At 40.3% G+C, this 18,591-nt stretch overlaps 1 protein-coding gene across 22 annotated transcripts in view; it reads left to right on the top strand.

Moving 5' to 3' along the window:
• The window catches only part of AKAP13 (A-kinase anchoring protein 13), a 335,560-nt gene that overhangs the window by 917 nt on the left and 316,052 nt on the right, over positions 1 to 18,591 (top strand). The window lies entirely within an intron of this gene.

Here is an 18,591-nt window from a genome sequence, read left to right as displayed (position 1 = left end):
TTTTTTAAACGGGGAAAACTCTCAATTTTTTTTCGCCAGAAGGAAGGATAGACAGGTTTTTTTGGCCTTTTTGTTTGTTTGTTTGTTTGTTTGGAAATACGTAGTTTTCCAACAGAATGATTTCATCACATTTACGTTTTTAAATATTACTGTGGACTGAGGAATTCACAATGAAAGTTAGATTGAGCAATATTTTTGTGTTCCTTCTCAGCTTTTATACTCCTGGGTGAAGTTATTTTGGGAGTTTATTGCTTCAGGCATACACATCTAAAGGAAAAAGCAGTGCCTTTTTTTCTTAATTCCAGTCTCCCCACTTCCCCGCCCCTTTATTTTCAGAAGAAGCATCTTATTCTATTTTTCTAAACCTTTGGATTGCTCATATCAGGACAAATGCTGCCTTTTTTGAAAGGTGACTTTTTTGCAAGTTTGCAAAGAAGTAATGATCAGCTGAGATAAATTACTATTCTAGTTCTTGTATTCCTTGGTCTCTTGGGTGATTTGCGGGCTGCATTAAATACAATCCTTGTCAGGTTTTGGGTTCAATCCTACAGAATTTGGTTCATTTGGCTTATGATGTGAGAATAATTTGGCTTACGATGTTTAAGTCCCCTAGGTGGACCAGCTTAAATGCCTGTCCAGTTGGGGTAGTGGTACACTGACCAGGATGCGTTAATACCAGTTCTTATATCCCATTGCCATCTCCCAAATTAAAAAGAAAAATTTGAGAAAGACTGTGTGTGCCAGTTTGTTTTGATTGATTTCTCATGCTGAGTGAGTAATGTGGGGAAGTTAGGGTTCCTGGTTTTTTCTGGTTCGGTTGGCCTTGTTTTACCTTGAAAAACCAACTTTCTTCACCTGATGAAGCTAACGAAAATGTCTGTGGCATCAGCGTTGTACATTTAAACGACAACAACGAGGTCACTTTTAGGAGTCACAATCCTTGCTCTTAGAGCAGTCGCCTGCGTAGGGCGATTGTTCGGATGGAGGTTCATGGAGGTTGGAAGGGATTGTCAGGGAGGGACATTGTGTAAACAAATGGACTTCCAACGAAATGGGACAGCTAGGCCAGTTGCTTTTTCCTTCGCTAAGCTGTGATACCGCGTCCTACACACTTTTTGTTTTAGGATTTCTCACACTTCATTTATTTGCCTAATTACAGTTACCACTGTATCTGTAGTACAAATAGACTCCTAATCTGTTAACTCTTTGAGGGCTGTGATGGGCATTATTTCTTCCTTAGTTTTGTACCCTCTTTGCCAAGAAGGAGCCTTAACACAGCACAGGTGTTCAGTGTGCGTTTGGATTGGGCGAAGTGCTTGGTACTGAGTTAGCGATAGTGCACGTAAGAACCACTAACTCTGGGACCTTATCCAGAACGACTGTTGTTCCCTTGCAGACCTGTGATGAAATTTAGTTAACTTTAAAAAGGATTTCTAACGTCTCTTTTTATCTGCTAATTACATCTTGAGAAGAAGTGAAGTTTAAATACTGCACCCTGGATTTTCAAAAAGTGGTTCTCATGTAGAAATTTTCTCCCTTTTTTGGTGAAATGATTAAGGCTACCGGACAAAGCATTTCACATCTCTGCCTCTTCTATTGTGAAATGGGGAGGTCGCACAGTTTTGAAAGAATACGCAATTTTTGGAGCTAGTTACGACTGAGATTCAGATCCCCACACTTCCACAGACTAGTTGTGAGCCTTGAGCAGGTCACTTGATCCCACCGAGCTTCTGGGTCCTACCGTGTAAGGTACCATACTTGGCATTGTTCTTTGTAATAACTGAAACTATGTGAGGTACTTAATAGTGTGCCAGACATTAAGTAGGTGCCTATTACCTGGTAGGTGTAATAATAATTTTGATACCTTTTTATGTGACTTGAAGCAGTTTTAGAAGCTGATGCTTCTGAGGTTAGCAGTTTAGCTGTTTTTTTCATAAAGGAGAATTGAGTGTTCTTTAGTTAAATGCAATTATTTTTTTCATTTAAGGGGCTAGTTTCTACTGAATGGCAGTAGAAACTTATCTTCTCATTCCCCGTACAGGTCTTGGAGTGGGATTTGCAGAATGGCTTGGGACCTTATGCGTTTCCAGTGTTTAGGAAATGGTGAGAGATGGATTATCTTCAACACTTGTAATAGGATATCTGAGTTTTCCAGTCCGTTCTACCTTTTCTATCTTATTTTACCTTAGTCTTGAAACATGATAGAGAGAGAGAGGGATTATGACTATTTCTCAAATTTGTGTAAGACAGAACTGGAGTGGGGGTTAATACAGTGTTAATACAATTCAGAGACGTGAGCAAATCGCTTACTTCCCCTTCAAGATAACACCTTTGAAGGTGCCACCAATTGCGGAAGGAAGCAGTGATTCAAATCAGTTTTACTGGCTCAGTGTACAATACTCACAGCACCAAATAGAATAGATCTGTTTTAGAACTATTAATCTGTAATGGCATTCCTTTTTTTTTTAATTAAAAAATTTTATTTTGGGGGTGCCTGGGTGGCTCAGTTGGGTAAGCGCCCGACTTTGGTTCAGGTCATGATCTTGTGGTTTGTGGGTTCGAGCCCCTTGTTGGGCTCTGTGCTGACAGCTCAGAGCCTGGAGCCTGCTTCAGATTCTGTGTTCAGATTCTCCTTCTCTCTCTACCCCTCCCCTGCTTGCACGCTCTCTCTCTCTCTCTGTCTCTCTCGCTCTTTCAAAAATAAACATTAAAAAATTTAATAAAAAATTCTTTTGAGAGAGAGAGTGTGCAGGGGTGGAGGGACAGGTGCAGAAAGAATGAGAGAGAGACAGAGACAGAGAGAGACAGAGAAACTCAAGCAGGCACCACGCTCAGTGCAGAGCCTGACACGGGGCTCAATGCCATGAGCCCAGGATGACCTGAGCCGAAATCAAGAATCGGATGCTCAACCAACTGAGCCGCCCAGGTGCCCCTGTGATAGACATTTGTGTATATTGAAGCTCATCTTGCCATTAGTTTTTTTTTTTTTTTTTTAAATAAAATAAGGGTAAAAAGTTCAGCCATGGAGGGTTTATAGTAAACCTTTAAAAGTTTTATCTGATCAGACTCTCAGATTGAGGAAAAAACATCCCTGACAAAGCGAGATGAATAAACTTGAACTTTCTGATAATCTTTTCTTTCAAAGTTAATATTTAAGTGCACTTGAATAGACTTGGTTATTACTGGTGGCGACAGGCATCCATTTGGAAGCGGGCTCCTGAGTCACTGTCAGCCTGTCTTACCACTGTAAATGGGGAGAGAGGAGGAAGCTGTTTGTGGAAGGGAGTTGGTTTCATTTGGACATCCTCCCGTCTATGGTCTTGAAATCCACCCATGGGTTGATTGGGACATAATAAATAGAAGATGAAGAGATAACCCATTTTGTCAGGCCTTTTGGGACAGTGGACTACCTGGTACTGAGATGATTGTTTGCACATTTATGTGGAGTGATGGCATACTTTCCTTTTTTTACCCCGCAGAGCTATGTCCAGAGCCTGGGAAAGGTGGATATCAACCTGTTTCTGTGATGTGGTTATTGGGGTGGGGAAAAGGAGAAAGTGTGAGGAATCTACCAGTTTACCATTTATGTCACCCCGTAGGCTCTTTTGGAAACATGCTTTTGAATTTTCACTTCTAGTGACATCATAAGCCCGTGTTCTGCTGTAGCTTCTACCAATCCCAAATGGTGAGTTAGTTATTCCTGAAGGGTTAGGTATGTCACACTGTATGTAATTGATTTATCTTTTAGACAACTAAAGATGCCGAGTTAGGGGGAAAGCACGTAGGAGTTAGGTAAAGAATTTTGCAGAACCCAAGATGATTCTCGGATGGTGATCTCTGAAAAATCACATGATATGAAGCTGCCTATCTGACTTCACATTCAGACTTTGCCATTATTGGCTGTATGTCCTTGAACAAGCCACTTCATCTGTCTCAGACATAAGATTCTTACTTGTAAAATAAAAACATGTTTAATATAAATCATCTTCTATCTACTACATGCTATTGTTGTGTGAAACCTTGCGATAAATTGCTATACAAATGCTATATCATTTGGTAACTTTATTGGTTGCTTAGTGGTTTGGATAAAATTTAAATCCTAGTTGAAAAGGGGGAAACATCCAACTATATTGGTTTTTCTTTATAAAAGATAGTTAAAATATACCGTATTTATTGTCATTCTCCTTGCTTGGGAAAATTGATACATTTTACTTTTGGCTCTTCTCAGTTTTCCTTTTATAACATGTTTGTCATGGAGTAAATTTCTAAAGAAATTTCAGTTCAAGATGCTTGCTGTTAGACCCAAGTTACTGTGAAATCACAGAAACTGACATTGGATGCCAGTTCCTGAAGTCAGGTTAAACCACAATAAACAGTGAACAAAGAATGTCAGAATATTTCAAGAGTACAAAAGAAGGCTAGTGTGGTTGTCTGATCTTTACTGACTCATTTTCTTCAATTATTTTTTTTAATTGGTTTACTCAGATCAGAGGAGTGTGTCTCTTATGTGCCAAATGTTATACTGTGTGTCTTACCTACGTTTATTTTATTTTATTTTATTTATTTTTTTTAAGAGAGAGAGGGAGAGCAGGGGAGGGCAGAGAGAGGAGAGAGAGAGAATCCCAAGCCAGCTCTGCACTCTCAACGCAGAGCCTGACATGGGGTTTAACTCATGAACTGTGAAATCATGACCTGAGCTGAAATCAAGAGTCAGATGCTTAACTGACCGAGCCACCCAGGCACCTGATACCTACATTTCTTACTTAATTTTGAAAATCAGCCTATGAGTCAGGCATTGTTAAGCTGTTTTACTACGAGGAAACAGCCCCCAAAGTGATTTGACAGTGATCACATATCTATTAAACTAAAATTTGAACTCAAGAGTATTCTGGCTCGAAGGCTGTGCTTTTCACATTATTGATGCTATTAGCTGGAAAGAATAATTTTTTAAAACAAATCAAGTTTATTGAAATACTATTTGTATGATAAAATGTACCCATTTTAAGTATATAGAGTTTGATGAGTTTTGTCAAATGTATCCATACAGATAACAGTATAATCAAAATATGGAGCATTTCCATCATTCCAGAAAGTTCCCTCATGCCGCTCTCTGGCCACTTCTTCCCCTCAACCCTTACCCATTGCCTACCTCACCACAGGCAACTGCTACTCTGCTTTATGTCATTGTAGTTTTGTCTATATTAGGAGTTCTCCAACTGTAGCCCTCAGGCCAAATCTGGCCTACTGCCTGTTTTTTAAATAAAGTTTTATTGGGACATGACAGTACTCATTTGCTTGTGGCTAATCTGGTGCTGCCGTGACAGAATAGTTACTAGAGACCATGAGGCCCAGAAAGCCACACATTCACTATCTGGCCTCTTATAGAAAATGTTTGTGGATCTGGATCTTTGTGCTCAGCATAACCAAATGCAATGGTCACATATAAAAAAATTAACAAGTCTAGTAATATTATTCAGTGCATCTTCAACTTTTCCTGTTTGTCCTGCAAATATCTTTTTACAGTTGGTTTAAAATTTTTTTAACCAGGGTAAAATCAAAGTTTACTCAGTACGTTATCTCTTTAGTCTCTGTTTTCTCATTCTTTATTTGATGTATAATTTACATTCAGTAAAATTCAGTAGCATTCTGGGAGTTTTGACAGATGTATACATTTGCATAACCACTATTTCGGTCAAGATATGTATGGAATGGTTTCTTTATCCCCCAAATTCTTCTGAGCCCTTTTGTAGTCAACCCGTTTTTCACTCCCAGGCCCTGGACACTATTGATCTGTTTTCTGTGTCCATGGTTTTTTGCCTTTTTAAGAATGTCATGCAAATGGAAACATACAGAATGTAGCCTTTTTTTTTTTTCCCCATTTGCCTAGTGACTAATGATGTTAAGCATCCTTTCATGTGATTATTTGCCATTCTTTGGTAATGTATTCAGTTATTTTGCCAATTAGAAACATTGAATTATTTGCTTTATTATTGACTTTTGAGAGTTGTATATACATTTTAGAATCAGATACATGATTATGGTTTATAAATACTTTCTTCTTGTCTGTGGCTTTTTTGTTTCCTAATAATAATTGTCTTTAGAACAGCAGTTCTTTTGATAATGTTCCAGTTGTTTTTTCTTTAATGGATTGTGCTTTTGGTGTAGTATCTGAAAAATCTTTGCTTAACCTAAACAAAAAGACTTCCCCTGAATTTTCTCCTAGAAGTTTTATAGTTTAAAATTTTACATTTAGTTTTATGATTTACTTAATTTTTCTGAATGGTGCAAGGCATGGATTGAGATTTATATTTGTGTTTTTTAAATTTTTAAAAATGTTTATTTATTTTTAAGACAGAGAGACACAGAGTATGAACGGGGGAGGCACAGAGAAAGAGGGAGACACAGAATCTGAAGCAGGCTCCAGACTCTGAGCTGTCAGCACAGAGCCTGACGTGGGGCTAGAACCCATGAACTGTGAGCTCATGACCTGAGCCAAAGTCAGATGCTTAACCAACTGAGCCACCCAGACACCCCTGAGATTTATTTTTTTGTTTTTAGATAAGCAGTAGTTCCAACGCGTTTGTTGTTGTTGTTTGAAGAGACTGTTTTTTCTCCATTGAATTACTTTTGTTGAAAGTCGGTTGATCATATACCTTGGGTCTACTTCTGGATTCTGTATTCTTTTCCATTGATGTGAGTCTTCCATTTGTCCTTTACACACTGTTGATTACTGTAGCTTTATAGTAAATCTTGAAATCAGGTAATGTGGCTTCTCTAATTGTGCTATTTTTCAGAAATAGTTGAGTATATATTTGAGTATTCTAGTTGCTTTACCTTTCCAGGTACATTTTAGAATCAGCTTATTGATATCTATAATCCTGGTGGGATTTTTGGTTGGCATTGCATTGAATCTGTAGTTTGGGAAAGAATTGACATATTAATGATATTGAGCCATGAACATGGTATAGTTATTTAGAACTGTTTTTTTGGCACACCTGGGTGGCTCAGTCGGTCAAGCATCCAACCTTGACTCAGGTCATGATCTTGTGGTTTGTAAGTTTGAGCCCTGCATCAGGCTCTGCACTGACAATGCGGAGCCTGCTTGGGATTCTCTCTCTCCCTCTTTCTCTGCCCCGTCCTGCTCTCTGTCTCAAAATAAATAAATATACTTAAAAATTTTTTTTGATATTTTAATTAGTGTTTTGTAATTTTCAGTAATTGCATCTTGCCTGTATTTTGTAAAATACACACACACACACACACACACACACACACAGCATGCTTTTTGGTGCTGTTGTAAATGATGCTTCTAAAATTTCAATTTCCAGTTGTTCATTGCTAGTATAAATAGGATTGAATTTTATATGCCAGCCTTGGATCTTAACAGCGTTGCTAAACTCAGTTTTAGTTAAAAAAAATTTTTTTTAATGTGTATTTATTTTTGAGAGAGAGAGAGTGCACAGGAGAGGGGTGGAGAGAGAGGGAAACACAGAATCCAAAGCAGGCTCCAGGCTCTGAGCTGTCAGCTGTTGGACGCTCAATTGACTGAACCACCCAGGTGCCCCAACTCAGTTTTAGTTTTAGAATCCTTTTTGTAGATCTTTGGGCCCTTTTGTTAAAAATTTTTTTAAATTTATTTTTGAGAGACGAGTGGGGGAGGGGCAGAGAGAGAGGGAGACACAGAATCCGAAGCAGGCTCCAGGCTCTGAGCTGTCAGCACAGAGTCCGAGCTGGGGCACGAACCCATGAACTGCGCGATCATGACCTGAGTGGAAGTTGGATGCTTAACGGACTGAGCCACCCAGGTGCCCCTGGGCTTTTTTCACATAGACAATAGTGCCATCGGCAAGTACAGGCAGTCTGATTTCTTCCTTTGCAGGCTGTATGCCTTTTATTTCTTTTTCTTTATTGAATTGGCTAGGACCCCCAGGATGGTGCTGAATGGGAATTTTGAAAGTGGACATCCTGTCCTCATGTTAAGGGGGGAAAACATTCTGTGTTTCACCATAAATGTGATGTTACAGGCATACTAAAGAGGTTGTGGGTTTGATTCCAGACCCCTGCAATAATGTGAGTATCACAATAAAGTGAGCCAAATTAATTTTTTGGTTTCCTATTACGTGTAAAAGCTATGTTTATATTGTAGTCTATTGAGTATGCAGAAGCATTCTGTTTTAAAAAAGGTACATACTTTAAAAATACTTGTTTGTAAACGATACATTAACTGTAAAGTGTGATAAAACTGGGCGTGCTTGTATTTAGAGTTTGCTTTTGTACATGGCCTTTATCAAGTTGAAGTTTTCTGTTTCTAGTTGGTGGGGAGTTCTTATCATGAAAGCATGTTGAATGTTGCCAAGGCTTTTTCTGCATCTTTTGTGACGATCATATATTTTTTCTTCTTTACTCTGTTGATACCTGATTTTGGCACTTTGAACTAGCCTTGCATTCTTGTGATAATCCTGGGTTGGTCATGATTTTTGAGAGATGTAGCTTATGTTTTAATATCAGACTCTAGGAGGCCTCCCTGTGATGATTTTTGTTGGAGTTTTCAGATTCCTCAGCCTCTCCAAACTCTTAGGTCTTGTCACTTTGACAATATTGCCACGCTCTGCTCAGGATCCTCCTCATCGCACTCTGCACTCCAGAGTGCCTCCAGGCTGAGAAAGCTGGAGTGGTGGTGGCCCGTCCCTTCTCTTCCCCTCAGTTAGGGATTGCAGTCCCTCGTGCCTGTTGTCCAGTGTCTCAAAGACGTCACCTTACATATTTTGTCTTTCCCTAATTGTTGGAGGGGGTGTTGGCAGGATAAGTCTGGATGCAGTTACTCGATCTCTCTTTGAAGACTATACTTTATTGGTGGTGCTGAAAGTCTTGTTACAGGATTCTTCAAATCTTGTGTGTGGGGGGTATAAATATCAAAGAAACATTTGTTCGGTGCCTGCGGTCTGTAGCTGAGCCCTTATCCGGTGGGGAATACAGACGAGTAGATCTCTTCCAGGTGAGGAGTACATACATAGCACATACATAGGATAAATCAAAGATGGGAACAGTGATGAACAGTGATGAACTGTTCATCTAGTGATGAACAGACAGAGGAAAACCACTGTGGTCCGATATTTTCGTACAGAAAGGCCTTCTTTACATTTTTGGTCCCTAGCGTATATGTGTAATTCAGCCTTATGGCACAAGATGTAGTGAGTCAGTGGACGACTACTGGTTCTTGCAGATGCATTTGACAACTTATTTGCTGTGTGGCTTTAGGTAACTCCGTTTTCTCATTTGTAAAATGGGCACGTGACATTCCTTGTGGCGTTGTTTGCTGATTGAATTCCCTCAGCACGCAAGGGGGCCTTCTGTATTGTCAGGCACTGTTGCAGGTGATGGGGACGCAGTGACAAGTAACAGGTGGTTGCTGCCATCAAGGGGCTGATATTCTAGTGAGGGGAGAAGATAAACAAGTGAACAGTTTTGGTGATGTCTCGTGGTGATAAGTTTAGGAAGAATATGAAGAGTATTAGCAGAAATTGGGGCGGTCAAACAAGACCTTCCGGAGGCGAGGAGATTGGAGCAGAGACCCGAAGGGAGTGAAGGGAACAAGCCAGCTGCAGATCCCTGGACGTTCCGGGCAGGAGGGACACGAAAGGCCAGGAGCTTCAGGTGGGAGCATGAACGGGGAGGTTGGTGTGGCCGGGATGGCCGAGGAAGGAGAACTATAGGAGGTCACGCGTAGGGAGGCAGAGGCCAGGTCACATAGGCTTTTAAGTATGACAGGGAGCCGCCGAAGGGCTGGAGCAAGGAGCCACGAGAGCTGATTTCAGGTTTACGGGATCCCTGGGGAGGTGGCGGGCCGGAGTGCGAACAGGGCGGCCGGGAGTCTGTGGTAGTTGGCTCTGGGGGAGGAGGATGGTAGCTGAGGTCCAGCTCGTAGCAGCGCAGGTGCCGACAGGAGGTCGGAGTTGGTGTGTGTTTGAAGGTAGGACTGATAGGGTTGTTTATGGATTGGAAAAAGGCTTTGAAGGGAAGAAAGCAGTCCAGGACGATCGCCGGGTGTTTTCCTCGAACAACCGAGTGAATGGTGGAATGGTTACCTCGGCGGGGAAGGTGTGTGTGAGTTTATTGGGAGGAAGACGTCGTCGTTTCTCTTTTTGGACATGTTAAGTTTGAGCTCCGTGAGATTTTTTGTTTTAATTTTTTAAATGTTTATTTATTTTTGAGAGAGAGAGTGTGAGGGGGGCGGGACAGAGAGAGGGAGACCCAGAATCCGAAGCAGGCTCCAGGCTCTGAGCTGTCAGCACAGAACCTGACACGGGGCTCGAACTCACAAACTGCGAGGTCATGACCTGAGCCGAAGTCGGATGCTCAACCCACTGAGACACCCAGAGGCCCAAGCTCTGTGAGATTTTAAGTGAAGACACCACTAAGTAATTGGCTGTGCAGATCTGTGGTTTGGGAAAGAGGTCTGGACTGGGTATCAGATCTAGAGAACTATAGATAAAGAGGAGGGGTTATTTCGAGAATTAGGAATCTCTAGACTCCTGGCACCTGGCAGCTCACCTGGCAGGGTAGCTAGTAATGGTAGTGATCGTGGTAAACAACAACAGCTACTAGCTCTGAGGGGCTGGATGCACGTGAAGGAGGAAGGTGGTGACCTAAATAACACCTTGCCTTTTAAATCAGAGTCAGTTAGGACTGTACACGTGCTGAAAGCTGCTCTCCTCTGAGCATGAGAAAACTAGTCGTGAGATCTGTTGTGCATTTCCAATCTGTGAGCATATCTGTGATTTGTAATGTGATGTGGGGGTGTCATTTGCATGTATTTCACATACACATAGTACACAGGAGAGTCTGGAAGGAGGCTATCGCAGATTGTTGTGTTTGAGGAGTGAGATGGTAGGGTAGTTTTCGTCTTCTAAATGTTCTGCAATGTATGTATTTTCGTTAGTCTTATTTATTTTTCTTAAGTAAATACTACTTCCAACATGGGGCCTGAACTCACGATCCTGAGATCAAGAGGCGCATGGTCCAGAAACTTAGCCAGCCAGACACCCCTAGTCTCATTTTTAATAAAGGGAGTTTGTGTTTTTGGAGAGTCCTGCTCAGTTGGTGAGCTTCTGGGCTGAGGAGTTTCATTTGTTTGTGGTTGCTAACACTCCTTCCCATAGCTGGGTCTTTGACTGTGGTCTGCTGTCTTAAAAAGTTGAGCGCTTGATCACAGGGAGGGGCATCACGTAGGAGAGTGGAGGTTTGGGTAGGAGTCCTTAACAGCTTCTGGGAAAATTGTTAGCACATGTTTGCCCCACCTGGCTAAATGTGGCACCATTTTGTTCAAAGGGGGCATTACTCACCACTTGAAATTTGTTGGACAAATCATTTGAGATGAATTGAAGTGAGCATGATATATATTTTTTGAATTCTGAATTATACCATCAGCATTTACTTAGTGTTTTAGAAGTATTCCTTTTCACAGCTGAAGGAGGTAGACATATCAGGGGCTTTTTGCAAATTTGACATTTCCTGTAATTCGTGAATCCCTTCTAAAAATACGTAGTATCATTTGAACAGTATCTGTAAATAAATCCACCTACCTGGTTTTGCCAGTTGAGTTCTGCCCTGTCTAAAGGAAGTGTGTTTCTGGAGTGGGAGCAGGTAGGTGCATTGTGATGTAACAAATAATTTGTTACTTTTTACAAGCTGGAAGAAATTTTTTTTTTTTTTGCTTCCTGGGTACACGGTGCACAGCACGGCTGGGCTTCAGAATACAAAGGATGTCTGGATGAGACCTTGCAGTTTGGGAATTATTTAGGGAAAAATGTGGCAACAAGAGTTGAGAAGTAGAGTTCTAATTGTTTATTTGGTCACATGAGGCCTTTGGGGCCTGACTGAGGTGCTTTCTCTGTTTGAGGATTAAGGATATATATGGGTCAGTGGATAGGAATGACCGGCCTTTTTGCCTGGGCTCTCCTGCCAAAATGGTGCTGTACGTATGGTTGGAGCATGATAGTGTTTTCAAAAGACTTTTGCAGTCTAGAACGATTTTTTGACAAAAGTTATTTCCTAAACGGTGTTTTCTAAAAAGTAAAGTCACTAAAAGGAAGAAGAAACTTTTACTAGGTGCCTACGAGTGTTTTGTGGTTCGTTTACATTCACTTAATTCCTTACAATAGCCTATAAGATAGGTGTTATCCCCACCCCCACCTTTTTTGATGAGAAAACAGGGGTTCAGAGATTTTACTTTGCCCATTTCAGGTCAATGAACTGTAATTTTCATCCAGGACTTTGTGACTCTAAACATACTCTAGTTTTATTACATATATGCCAGAAGTCACTTTTTTTTTAAAACTCATATAATTATATCCAGAATAGCCAGCTTAAAATTCCAGCTTGTTCATGTTGTAAATAGAAAATCATTGTGGTTTGCCCTTAGAGTTTTCCTAGAATTCTTAAAACATGCTGGGCTTCCATGTTTGTGCCTTGAAAGTAGCAGAAACTTACCAGTACGGTTGTATTTTACTTGACATGCGGGGAGCTTTGTGGATCAACATTAATAATTAACATTTACATACTCTTTCACATCTTCAAAGTGTTTTACAAACAGTTAATTAGTTCATGTTTAACCTATATTGGAAGTTGAAAAACCAGTTTTTTAAGTTCATTTTAGTGGTGCAGAAGTGGTTGGGTGGGTGCTGAGGACAATGCAGGTATGCACCTTGCAGTCTCTGGAGCACCTTTCCTCAATCCCCTCGCTTTGTGCCGGGATCAGCTTGTAGTAAGCATGTGTTTTGGGTGTACATCTTCTGCTTAACGCAAAGGAATTAGGTGAACTGAAAGAAAGACAGGGTTCAGGATGGTCTGGGAAAGACCCAGGTGATTCACTGAACTGTGTTGCAAGTTTCCTTTCTGTAGTTCCTTAAATGTGAATTGTCCTTACTTACTTCCTGTGGGGTTTTAGGGGATGGGAAGTGATTGGTGCAGAGACTCCGGCAGATGAACAGAGTCGTTACATGTGCTAATTTCTGGGAAAGGTTTTTTTTTGTTTTTCATTCCTGGTTTAGGAGATGATAACCCTGTAACTGAATACTTTGCTGGTTTCCTCACTCCCACTTGTCACCTGATTCCATCTCCTTTCCCCTCTACCCCCAGTAAAACAGTTTTTACTTGACAAGGTTGTGTAGTGAGCGGGGAAGACTTTGGAGGAGACTGGTCCCAGTTCGGCTGTGTTTCTGTCACATAACTAGCTGTGCAACCTTGAGCGGGGTACTGTTTTATTCTGCCCCTGAGTTCTTTTGTTCAGTGAAGTCATGTATTGACCTTTCATTGAGTGCTACAGGGGTGGCCGGAGGGGGATATGAAGCTTATGGTCTTGGACATGAAGAGAGACAGAGGATATTTTAACATCAGTGAGGATTCTTCAAAGTCACCGTGACTTCTTCCTTCCTACTTTGGTTGGAATGATTAAATTATGTTATGCTATTGTTGCCTGCCACACTGCTGCACTTTAAATATCTTTCTTTTTCTAATACAGAGCAATAAATAGAACTGTTTGATAAATATTGTGTCTGGGTGATTTCCTAGGACAGGACGTGTGAGTTCCTTTTCATCATTGCTGATAGCCCAGTCATTCAGAGGGACCTCCTCATGAATCTTTGTCTAGATGACGATGCCAGAGAAACCTTAGTATGTGGTGGCAGAAAGGAGAAGAATTCTGAGAGCTTGGATGTGTATATGATTAAATCTTTATCACCAGTTGGAATCTGTTCTCTTTATTGGGCCAGATAGGAATGGCCCTGAATTTTTCCCTCTGTCAAATAGTATTGTTTTTCAGGTCTTTCTCTTCTTTCCTCTTTCCCTTTTCTTCACTTCTGGAAAATCTGAAAACCTAAAAGTATGATAAATTGGCTTTTGAACCTTTTTGTAATGTTAAATACACCCAGGTTTAAACTTCAACCTTTTCCGCCAAGATTTCTGGTAACTTGGAAGGAACGTTGTACAGCTGAACCTTGGACAATGCTATATGTGAATTTTGAATAATTGGGATTGACTTAAATATTTAAAGTCACTTTTATCTTAAAGGATGGCTATAGATAAATTTTTTTTTTTTTTTACCTTTTTGAATGAGACATTTTTTCCCCCCCCAGGATAAATTATGTATATAAATTAGAAAAGATGGGAGTTTTCTTTTGGAAACACCTAGTTGGTTAGAACAGTATCGTAAACTGTAGAAGTAAGTGTTTTTTCTAAAAAACTGTGCCAGCAACCAGGACGAATGATTGTTTTTCCTGTATACATTAAGTATCTTGGGTTGTACTGTTTTTGGTCACCTCTTTAACTTTTCCATAATGTCTTTGCTCACTGTACCTTTCCTCCTTTCTAGTTAATTCAGTAGGATTCATTTGTCACACTGCTCACTTGACTCGGTGGGGATAAGGTAATCACTTACATCTGTATTTCCTCTGGACTGTAAGCTTCTGGAGGGTAGATTTCATCTGTTTCGTTCATCACCGTATCCCTGGGACCTGGCATCATGCATGGCATAGAGATGTTAGTGGCTATGCAGGAAATACTTGGATTGCTGATGGATGGATGAATTTGTGACACAACTATATATACGTATTATATTGAACCATTAATAAAATCTACCCCGTTGAGAATAAACAGTTTTAGTTTTCTCCTCCCAGCATCAGTTGTAGTTTGATTCTGGTGGGTTACATCATCCCTTTTGGGGAAGAGAAGCACCATGTTAAATGGAAGATGGCCAGTGTAGACCAAGTCAGGTGGGGAAATCTGTACAACTCTTACCTGGTTTTTGTGCTCGGTCAGAGCAGGTCTCTGTCACTTTACGTTTGAACCTGTTCAGCTTCACACTGACGTGTGGGTGACTGATGTGAGACTGTAGGTATGGCTTGTCTACCTAATTCTTTTGTCTGCCTCATTTTTAAGAAATGTCACATAATAATTTTAAAACATACTAAAAAAATACTCAAAACAGTAGCATTGACCCCTGTGTACCCATTATGCCAGATTCTAGAAAATTAGCAAGATCTTGCCTTTTTTTCATACATTGTTTTTTAAATCGAAGTGTCACTGAGACATTTCATATAAAATTTACCCCTTGAGGGGCGCCTGGGTGGCTCAGTCGGTTGAGCATCTGACTTCGGCTCAGGTCATGATCTCGTGGTCCGTGAGTTCGAGCCCCACGTTGGGCTCTGTGCTGACAGCTCAGAGCCTGGAGCCTGTTTCGGATTCTGTGTCTCCCTCTCTCTCTGACCCTCTCCCCGTTCATGCTGTCTCTCCCTGTCTCAAAAATAAATAAACGTTAAAAAAAAAATAAAAAAAAAATAAAATTTACCCCTTGAATATATTTATTCTAGTTGTCTTGAAAGTCACTACAAAACTATCATTTTCCTAATGGGGATTCTTAAATGGCATTTTTAGTCCAGTGTATAATACTATAAACCATAAGCCGTCTCTGTGAATCACCGCATGCTGTGTTTCAGGGATATGGAACCAAAAACTTCAACTCAAAGCGAAAGAATTGCTGAGTAGTCTTTTTGTCTTTTGACAGAATCGCTGCAGGACTAGGACCATAAACCTTCCATTAAGCACTTCTGTATGAAATCTGAGGTTTCTGTCAAATTAGATATGGGAAATTAAGCAGAGCTACACAAATAACTGATCTGGGCAGTTTTTGAGTTCTTCTCCTTTATGGTAGGCTTTTTTTTTTTCTTCTTTCTCCTCAGATGACTGTTTCTCTCTTAATACCAGTATAGGAATGTTGTGATTTATACAAAATGAATTTTGGTTTCACGTCTGTAGTTTTTTCACCTCCCTGTGTAGAATTTAGTGACTTTCTTTTCCCTTGATCTGCTTTTCTTCTCAAAATGCATTCCCATTTATTTTGATTTTTGTGAAGAAAATGCTTGTCAGGGAATGGAATAGCTTCATAAATCTCGTATTTCCTTAATAATTATTTGGTAATGTATATAAAAATTGTGTTGATTTTTCTTGTGCTTTCTTAATCCAGATCATGTTAAAAGTTTTAATTTGGGGAAAAAAAAAGTTTTAATTTGAATCCCCCGGAAATACTGATCTCCTGATTTTCATGGTCCCTTTTTGTTTATATTATATCCTAAGCTCACAGATTCTAAGGTACTATTTTGGCTGCTTGGCCAAAAGTGCTTGTGGCCGTCTGAAGATTATCACTTTAATAGCCTGCTAGGATGTGTGCCTGGAAGGAGAGAATTTTCCTTCCTGAGCCCGAATAAAAGTAATAGACCCAAATAAGAAGGGAAATTCAGAGAAAAAATTGTTATCTGTTTTCTCCGTTCAGCTTTGGTGCCTTTTGAAACCTACAGGGACAAGTTCACGGGTATAATAGCTGTCGTTTATTGGGAGCCTCTTCCTGAACTAGGTGTCTCATGTTTACCAGTTCTCACCTCTGCAGGGTGTTTTGATGATTTTGCTGGGAAAGGAAATTGATGTTCAGGGAGGTTAATTCGTTAATTTCAGGTATACTTCATTCAGTAAGCATTTAATGAAGGCCTACTGTACGTCAGGTACAGTATTAGGTGCCAGGGATCCAGGGAGGAACACAAATAAGACACGGTTGCTGCCCTTAAAGCATTCATGATTAAAAAAAAAATTTTTTTTTAATGTTTATTTATTTTGACAGAGAGCGAGCAGGGGAGGGACGGAGAGAGGAGACACAGAATCCGAAGCAGGCTCCAGGCTCTGAGCTGTCAGCACAGAGCCTGGCGCGGGGCTTGAACTCACGAACTGTGAGATCATGCATGACCTGAGCTGCAGCCGAACGCTCAACTGACTGAGTCACCCAGGCGCCCCAGTGTTTCTTGATTAATATGTGAGAGCAGGAATCGTAACGATAATAATTGCCATCATTTTATTACTTCTTTCCATGTGCTGGGCTTAGAACTAGGTGCTCTGTATAGCCTTCTTTCTTTTTAATCCCTACAGCTCTCAGAGGTGGGGTCTGTTACTTTCGGGTTTCATGGAGACTGAGGCTAAGCAACTTCCTTGCGGTCCCACAGTTGGTATGTGGCAGAGCTGGGCCTTGAACATGGGTCTCTGACTCTAGGGCACAAGCCCTTTTCTGCGTGCGTCAAGAACATTTCTAGCAAGACTTGAAATAAGTAATCATGTGAAAGGGACATCCGTTGTGAGCTGTGATTTTGGTAGAACTTTACGTAACTTTTACTTGGCTGGTAGATTTATTTTCATGGTTAACTTTCTGCTCTGGTACCTCTTGCTGAAGAAGTCCTCAGTTTTCATGATTCATGAAAGGCATTTTTTGTTTTAGTTTTATTACGAATGGTAGATGTACCTCTAGAAATTCAGGAATTACACATAAAAAGAACAAAGTACACCTGTCAATAGATGGGTACTACCTAGAAAATTTTTTTTTTGGTACAATCTGGTGTTTTTTTCTTTCTGGACTTGAAAATTTGTAGAGGCTGTGTGTGTGTGTGTGTGTGTGTGTGTGTGTGTACATATACATATACACACCATATGTGATCATATTCTGTGTGCTCCTGAGTACAAGCAGATTATAAAACATTTCTTGACTCTACCTTTACATGTGTCAAGTAACTTACATAGTTATTTTATTTTATTAAAAAAATTTTTTTTAACATTTATTTATTTTTGAGACAGAGACAGAGCATGAACAGGGGAGGGGCAGAGAGAGAGGGAGACACAGAATCTGAAACAGGCTCCAGACTCTGAGCTGTCAGCACAGAGCCCGACGCGGGGCTTGAACTCACGGACCGTGAGATCATGACCTGGGCTGAAGTCGGATGCATAACTGACCAAGCCACCCAGGCGCCCCTTACATAGTTATTTTAGTGGCTATATATAGTATTTCATTGTGTGGATTTAGATTTATCCTCAGTTTACAAATTACCCTCAGTTGAATAGTTGTCTTTTCTTTCCTCCCTTTCACTTCCTCTTTCCCTATTCCCTCCTTCCCTTCCTCCTTCGTACTGTTGTAAACATTGCTGTGATGAACAACCATGTATGTACATCTTTATATCCTTTATCTCTTTCTTGCAGAAATGAAGTTGCTAGGGCAAAGCCTGTACATTTCAACAGCTTTTAATAGATATCGTCAAGTTTATCTTCAGAAAGCTTAGATCATTGGTCTAGTATGAGTATCTGTGTACCATTTCTCCCTAACCTTTAGAAAGAAAGTTTAAAAAAATCCAGCATTTAAAAGGAAGTTCTAAATGCCATGATAGAATTACTCATAGAATTACTGGATTACTGGCAACCAGTTATAAATAAAAGAACTCTGTATTTCTAAAAGAAGAGGAAGAAATTTGTGAAGTCTGGTCATCACTCCTAAGCACTGAGAATTCATCTAAGATCAGTTCTCAATATTTAAAGGCACATAAAGGAAACTTTCCAATAAAGAGAGTCACTGATTTCAAATTCTTTTGGCTACTCTTTTCAGTCCAAATTAACTCCAACAAGGAGACAAGGAAGAGTTTCAGATAAGAATTATAGAGATGATAGGTCCCCTCTACACAGAGTGCTCCTGAGAGATTATCTGTATCCATTCTGTTGCATATCCAAATGCAG

Source organism: Prionailurus bengalensis, chromosome B3 (genome assembly GCF_016509475.1).
Source record: "Prionailurus bengalensis isolate Pbe53 chromosome B3, Fcat_Pben_1.1_paternal_pri, whole genome shotgun sequence".
NCBI classification, from domain to species: domain Eukaryota; kingdom Metazoa; phylum Chordata; class Mammalia; order Carnivora; family Felidae; genus Prionailurus; species Prionailurus bengalensis.
This window is presented reverse-complemented; position numbering and strand designations above follow the sequence as displayed.